Source organism: Canis lupus, chromosome 1, assembly GCF_011100685.1.
Source record: "Canis lupus familiaris isolate Mischka breed German Shepherd chromosome 1, alternate assembly UU_Cfam_GSD_1.0, whole genome shotgun sequence".
Classification (NCBI taxonomy): Eukaryota; Metazoa; Chordata; class Mammalia; order Carnivora; family Canidae; genus Canis; species Canis lupus.
In genome coordinates this window covers 6724906-6731381 of record NC_049222.1, presented here as the reverse complement: position 1 = coordinate 6731381, position 6476 = coordinate 6724906, and the positions used below count along the sequence as shown (strand labels likewise).

Sequence of the window (6476 nt, the reverse complement as noted above, 5' to 3'; positions counted from 1 at the left end):
TCTATCAGATTGCTGATAGATTTTAATATTCCCTTTCCTCCAGAATGAATGTCTCTTACTATTAGAATTGTTTTCTAGAATGTAGGAAAAAATATGCTGATATATCAAGGGCGTTAGGGATGCCTCAAAGGAAAATAAATATATAATTAAGGTCATAGAAAATTTTCTCTGAACTCAAACATGTTATTTTCCTTTGTCAAATCTAAGCCTTGATTTACAATTTATGAAGGTTTTTAAATATCATCAGAGTCGTCATCATGATTCAGTTGAGAAACTTAATATTTCCTTATTTATAGACTAATGTTTCTGTTAATGACATTTGTTCTACTTTTTTCTCCACTTGATCGCATCACTTTCAGATGTACTGCCTGGCAGGTTGACATCACTGTATTTTTTAAAAAATCTATTAATTTCAGCATATAAGTAGATTTCTCTGCAGTGGCAAGAGAGTGTCCAGGGTGATTCTCCGTAATGTTTACCCAGATTCTCCCAGCGGTGGTGTCCTGCTAACCCCAGCACAGTGCCACAAGAGAATCAAGCACTGATTCAGTTTTGCTCATTCAGATTTCACTGGCTCCATGAGCTCGTTATAGAGCCACTGTTCCCTGCCTTCTCTTCCCTCCCTGGAAAGCATGAATATGATCTCTGTCTCTCTGATTTTATCATGTCAAGAAAGTTATATAAATAGAATTTAACGGAATTTAACTTTTTGCAGTCGGCTTTTTTCACTTGGTATAAAGTCTTTGAGATCAGTAGGTTGTTGGGTGCATCAAAAGCCCCTTCTTTATTTGGCTGGATAGTAGTACATGGTATTACATGCCTCAGTTTATTCAGGCATGCTTCAGGTGAAAGACATCTGAGCTGGCTCCCATTTGTGCTATTACAAATAAAACTTTGACACATCTTTGATTTTCTTGGCCTGTGGATTGTTATTTCATGTTCAAGTGTTTAGAGATAGTGCTGTTGTTTTCTTTTTTTTTTTTTTTAAGATTTTATCTATTTATTCATGAAAGACACAGAAAGGCAGAGACATAGGCAAAGGGAGAAGCAAGCTCCCAGTGGGGAGCCTGCTGCGCGACTCGATCCCAGAACTCCAGGATCACAATCTGAGCCCAAGGTCAGACACAACCGGTGAACCACCCAGGTGCCCTTAGTTCTGTTGTTTTCTTGTTACTGACCTATAATTTTATTCCGTGTGAGAAGAAAATATTTTGTATGATTTCAATTCCTTTAAATTCTCAGTTTGTTTACTGAACCAAGTTATAGTTTATAATATGGAATGATCTATGTGTTCTTGAAAAAAGAAAAGGTGCATTATGCTATTGGTGGGTAAAGGATTCTGTGGATGCATCTATTGGATCTGATTGGTTGATTGGGCCATTCAGGTGTTCTATATTATTTTTGATTTTGACCAAGGGTGTAGAAGCCCCCAAATCTATCATCATGGATATGTCTATTTCTCCTCTTAGCTCTATCAGTGTTTACCTCATCTATTATGAAATGCTACTCTGAGATGTATGGACTTAGGATCATTGTATCTGCTGGATTGATCCTTTTATTGTTATTCAGTGTTCATCTTTGTCTCTATTAATATTCCTTGCTCCTAATCTACTTTATCTGACACTCATAGAGCCACTTCAATGGTATTATTTTCTTAAAGTGATGTTTTCATGGCATATTTTTCCCATCCTTTTACTTTCAGTTTATGTAAGTTATTATATTTGAGGTCAATTTCTTTCAGACAGCATATAGTTGGACCATATATACACATGTATACACATATATATACATATACATGAATATATATATTCATTTTACTCTGCTAATCCCTGACATAGAAATAGAGAATGACGTCCAAGACCACCTGTGTCAGCCCCCAGCTATTTTACTATTTCAATCGGAGACATCAGACGTGTGATTTAGTAAGTTTTCAGATGATTCCAGCCCTCAGCTTTCAAGCCAAACAGGCTGATGCTGACGAGAACGGACTGGAGATGCTCTTCCCATCCTCTTTCACAGAAACTATAAAACGGTGAATATGGTTGATTTAAGCTGCTTTGCACGGGGGATAATTGTTTTGTCAACAACGGGTACTTTCTTTTGCTACATGAACAAAACAGCAAATTTTGAAGGAAAGAAGACAGCACAAAAGTACATACGTTATGCACTTCCATTTGTATTGGTTTTAGAGAAGGTAAAACTGACCTATGGTGATAGAAATCAAAATAGCAGTTAACTTACGGGCTATGGGGAAGAGAAGCACAAGAAGGAGGTTATAAAATATTTTCTTTTTTATCTATACTTGACTTGCATGGTAGTTCAATACCTGTGTTCCTTTCATTAAGAAATACTCAGAAATATCCTCGGACTCTCTATATATTTATAATAATTGAATAATAAAAATTTACCAGTAATAAACAGGTAAAAACAAATATCAAAGTAAACTACTTCTTGGTGCCTAGATGAATTTATTTATTATTTTACCATTTTATTTTATATTTCTATTACCATGGAAAAAAAGTAACAGAACCTTAAGTGCATGGGTAATCCTTCACTTATGTCAGCTTCTGGCTAGAATTCCATCACTGTGTTCCTTTTCTTAAAACGAGGTCACTTTTCAGCTCTCAACCCCACATCCCATGTGAGTCTGTTCCTGACTGTAAGCAGGAAGGATGATCCCTGGGCCAAATTTGGATCCTAAGAATATCATTTCCTTTGTGCTTACCTGATTTGAACTCTGTGCCTCAACCATGATTTAAAAGTATTGGCCTTCCTCCCAGTCAGCTGACCCCACGTCCCACTCAGTTATTAGCAATCGACTTCTGGGTGTCTTGAGTGCTCTGTGTCCTGTGTCTGAATCTCCTTTTTCGTAATCTCCTAACAGAGATCATAAAGAAAAGCACAAACTATAATTCTGTGCCAGTAAACAGCTTTCTGCGGGCAAAACTGGGTTAAGCATAATCCACGGCCTTACAGTATGCACCAGGCAGCAGATAAAATAATCTCATAACAAAAGGGAAATAGATTATTTTGGTTTAGTTACTTGTTAACAGAGTTCTGGGAAATCCTCACCACATCCCCTCTTTCCCCAAAGAACTCCTACCAGTGACTGAATTCAATAAATTCCCATTTTTTATCTCATGTATTCCAGACACATGCCACCTTATCAATCTCCTTCAACTATGTACGTGGAACACAGCTCCCACCTTTCCAGCTTGGCCTCCCCATGTCTCCACACCTCTTTTATGTTGCCTCACTGTGAAATTCTGACATTTACTGGTTTATGTTGATTTTCCCTGCTTCCTATGAAGAACATGTTTGGCTAATTGCTTAAATCCCGGTGGCTTCACTGTGTACCGTCCTTACTCTTCATTTCACATTCCAACGTATTTCAGGAGATTTCACAGGCGACAAAAGTATCTTTTATGTGCTTTTGTGATACACGCTGTGGCTGAGGCAACACAATCAATAACTCTTTGTGCTCTCAATGCTGTATGTGCACAAGTGAGTGTGGTTGTGAGTGTGGTTTATATCTGTAAGTTATGACAACTCAATTTCTCCCCATTTTCTCTCCTCAGAGTCCCAATTCTCTTGCAGAACAGTCGATTGAGAGCCACGTGTTCTATCCTGATCAAAACCAATGGTTCTCTTGGATCCTGACCCGTTGTTTTAAGACAAGTACGACACATCTTTCTTGCCATAAATAATTCCTCCCTGGGCCTTTCATGCAAATACATGCATGGTATGTCTGCTCTAAAATCCCAGCAGATTTTCTGACATGATCTTTGGCAAATAGTGTTCATGCTGGATGTTAAAAGACCAAGGGCAAAGTAAAATATAGGGTACACAAATTGTACTAGATATAGTTTTCATCTGGAACTTTTTTGAAGAGGCTACAACCTGGCTTTGTGGCTGCCCACTGCTATTCCATGGACCTTTCCAATGAAGCTTGTACTTTATGCTGCTATCCACCAATTTGGAATTTGCCTCTCTGTGTCCTTCCTTTGTCTCTAAAATGCACTTCCTACTCTTATCTTGCTGCACTGACAACAGGGCCCAGAATTGCTGTCTCAGGAGACTTAACTGCAGGCCCTGTCCTCCTGTAAGATAAAGTCCTTCGCGTCTTCTAAGCACCCTCTTTTTAAATAATTAATCTGGGGACACAACATTAACTACAATTATGCAACTGACTATCATAGAAATAAATGCACAGAGGCAGGAATTCACCCCTGGAAAAATAGTTGGAGGCATTTAAAGAGAACGTGATTAAAAGGAAGTTGTACACATTTGGAATACGTGACTTGGTATCAGAATTTGGTCTCGTTTATGACATGCCACCAGATATTAGGAACCTCATATACTCTTGGGTTTTAAAATCTACTCTTCTACAAAGGCAAATATTAAGAATGCCTCACTTAACTTTTCTCCTTCCCTTTTCTTCACGTGTTGTAATTATAACCATTTCCACTGAAAAAATGTAGTTTTGAATGGGGTTACTCTAACCCTCTGTTTCAAAATTATTTCAGGAAAATCCTCACTGAATGAGTTCCAGCAGCAGGTTCTGACTAAGGTAGGTTTTGGGGCCTTGGCTCCTATGTCAGAAGTATTAAATTCCCACCTCGCCTTAATTGACTCTCTTTACTGTCATTCAAATGAAGCACCAGGCTTCAGCCCCCTTCCCCCCTGCCCTGTAGCCTGCCTGGTGCTCCACCTGGAAACTCAGATGCTAGGTGTCACTTCACCTCAATGAACTGCCCTGGGGGGTCCTCTGTGAAAGGAGAAAGCAAAGGATGCCCAATCATACACAATACCTTAGATTCAAAGGGACTTTTAACTGGGAAACAAACTAGGGGTGGTAGAAAGGGAGGTGAGGGGGGTGGGGGTGACTGGGTGACGGGCACTGAAGGGGGCACTTGATGGGATGAGCAGTGGGTGTTATTCTATATGTTGGCAAATTGAACACCAATAAAAAATAAATTTATAAAAAAAAGATTCAAAGGGACAAATGTGGCCTCTGTGTCACTACGGAACTGCCCGTGAGAAATCGCATGCACACACACACACACACACACACACACCGGATTCTCCAGGCTTATTTGAATTCTCTGCTGCACATGTTAACGTGCTGTGTTAGAGGCTTAATGAATGCCAGAACATAAGTCTCCTATTCCCCTGAATGTGAAAGACTTGAGAAACAAGTTGAAGTGGCAAGTCCGTTGTCCCTTCCATTAATATGGTATACTCATCAGTGGCACTTGTGATGAAATGCCTCTGGAGACTGATGTATTTCTGTGGTGACCTTGCCAGCTTGCCCATTTCACAGATGGGCAAGACTGCACATAGAGATGCCGCTTGAATTTCAACCTGTGAATCCAATGGCTAGCACATTATAAAATGGGCATTTCCGTGTTGTTCAGCATTTCCCTAAAAAAGTTAAGAATTTTTGGTTTGAGGAGAATCACCACTACTTTAGAATGGTGTTAATAGTAATGGTAAGTGTTAATAATGAGTTTTAGAACTTTGACATACATGAATTTCTAGCTTATACTGAAGAGCCAGCTCTTAACTATCAGAGAGAATTGTGTGTCATAACACGGTGAAAGAAACAAAGCACTTCCCTATACTCCAGTGGCTTAAATGATCTCTCTAATGATCCCAGCAATTTATTTCCAAATTATTTTCAAGACAAATATACTCAGGATAATAAAGGAAAGGGGATCACACTAAATGAGCGTATGACACTTGTAAAATTTATCATAAACCCACGTCCCCATATCTCATAAGAAGTTGTAAATTTGATTAGAATGTTTTGAGGAAAAGCAATATTCTTAAGAAGAGATCAAATTCTGTCTTTTAATGTTACAACTCACTGTGGTAAGCTAAACAGAATATTAGAATATATTCCATTTGCACAAAATGTATTTTGTGAAAGATTATGAAGCAAATCCAATTTCTAACCTTCTAAAGGAAAGAGGGGAAAAACTTACATGCTACATTTCTATCCCTTGCTGTTTTGAAACATGACACAAATTTTGATATCAGCATTTTGAACCTGTTATTTATTACAGCTTCAAGAATGTGCCCTACTGTCTGCCTGCTGTCTAGGACTGAGCCAGTTGATGATGAGGAGTTATGCAATTTAAAATAGCCTGAGGAAGCCTTGTGGCAAAGCTTGCAGTTCATTCTGTGCATATATATATATATATTTTTCTAGTTATATTTTATTTTTGAAAATCTACATTAAAATATAGTTAGAGTTATATTTTGTAGTGAAGCAAAACATCATGATAGCTGCACATGCTATTTAGGATTGAACATTTTCCAGGGTAATGATAGTTATTTTCCTGTCAACTGCCATTCGGCAGGCAAATATTAATCTGAACACTAGCTGCATTCATTGTCTTGAGGTAGGTAAGATTTACAAAACCCTGTAACAATTGCTACTTCAGGAAAAATATCTTCAATATGTGCCTTAT

The 6476-nt window shown here is 38.3% G+C and overlaps 1 pseudogene; it reads left to right on the top strand.

The window, feature by feature from the left end:
* The first annotated feature begins 1847 nt into the window (after positions 1–1847).
* LOC100856140 overlaps positions 1848–6476 on the top strand; it is a 47566-nt pseudogene continuing 42937 nt past the window's right edge.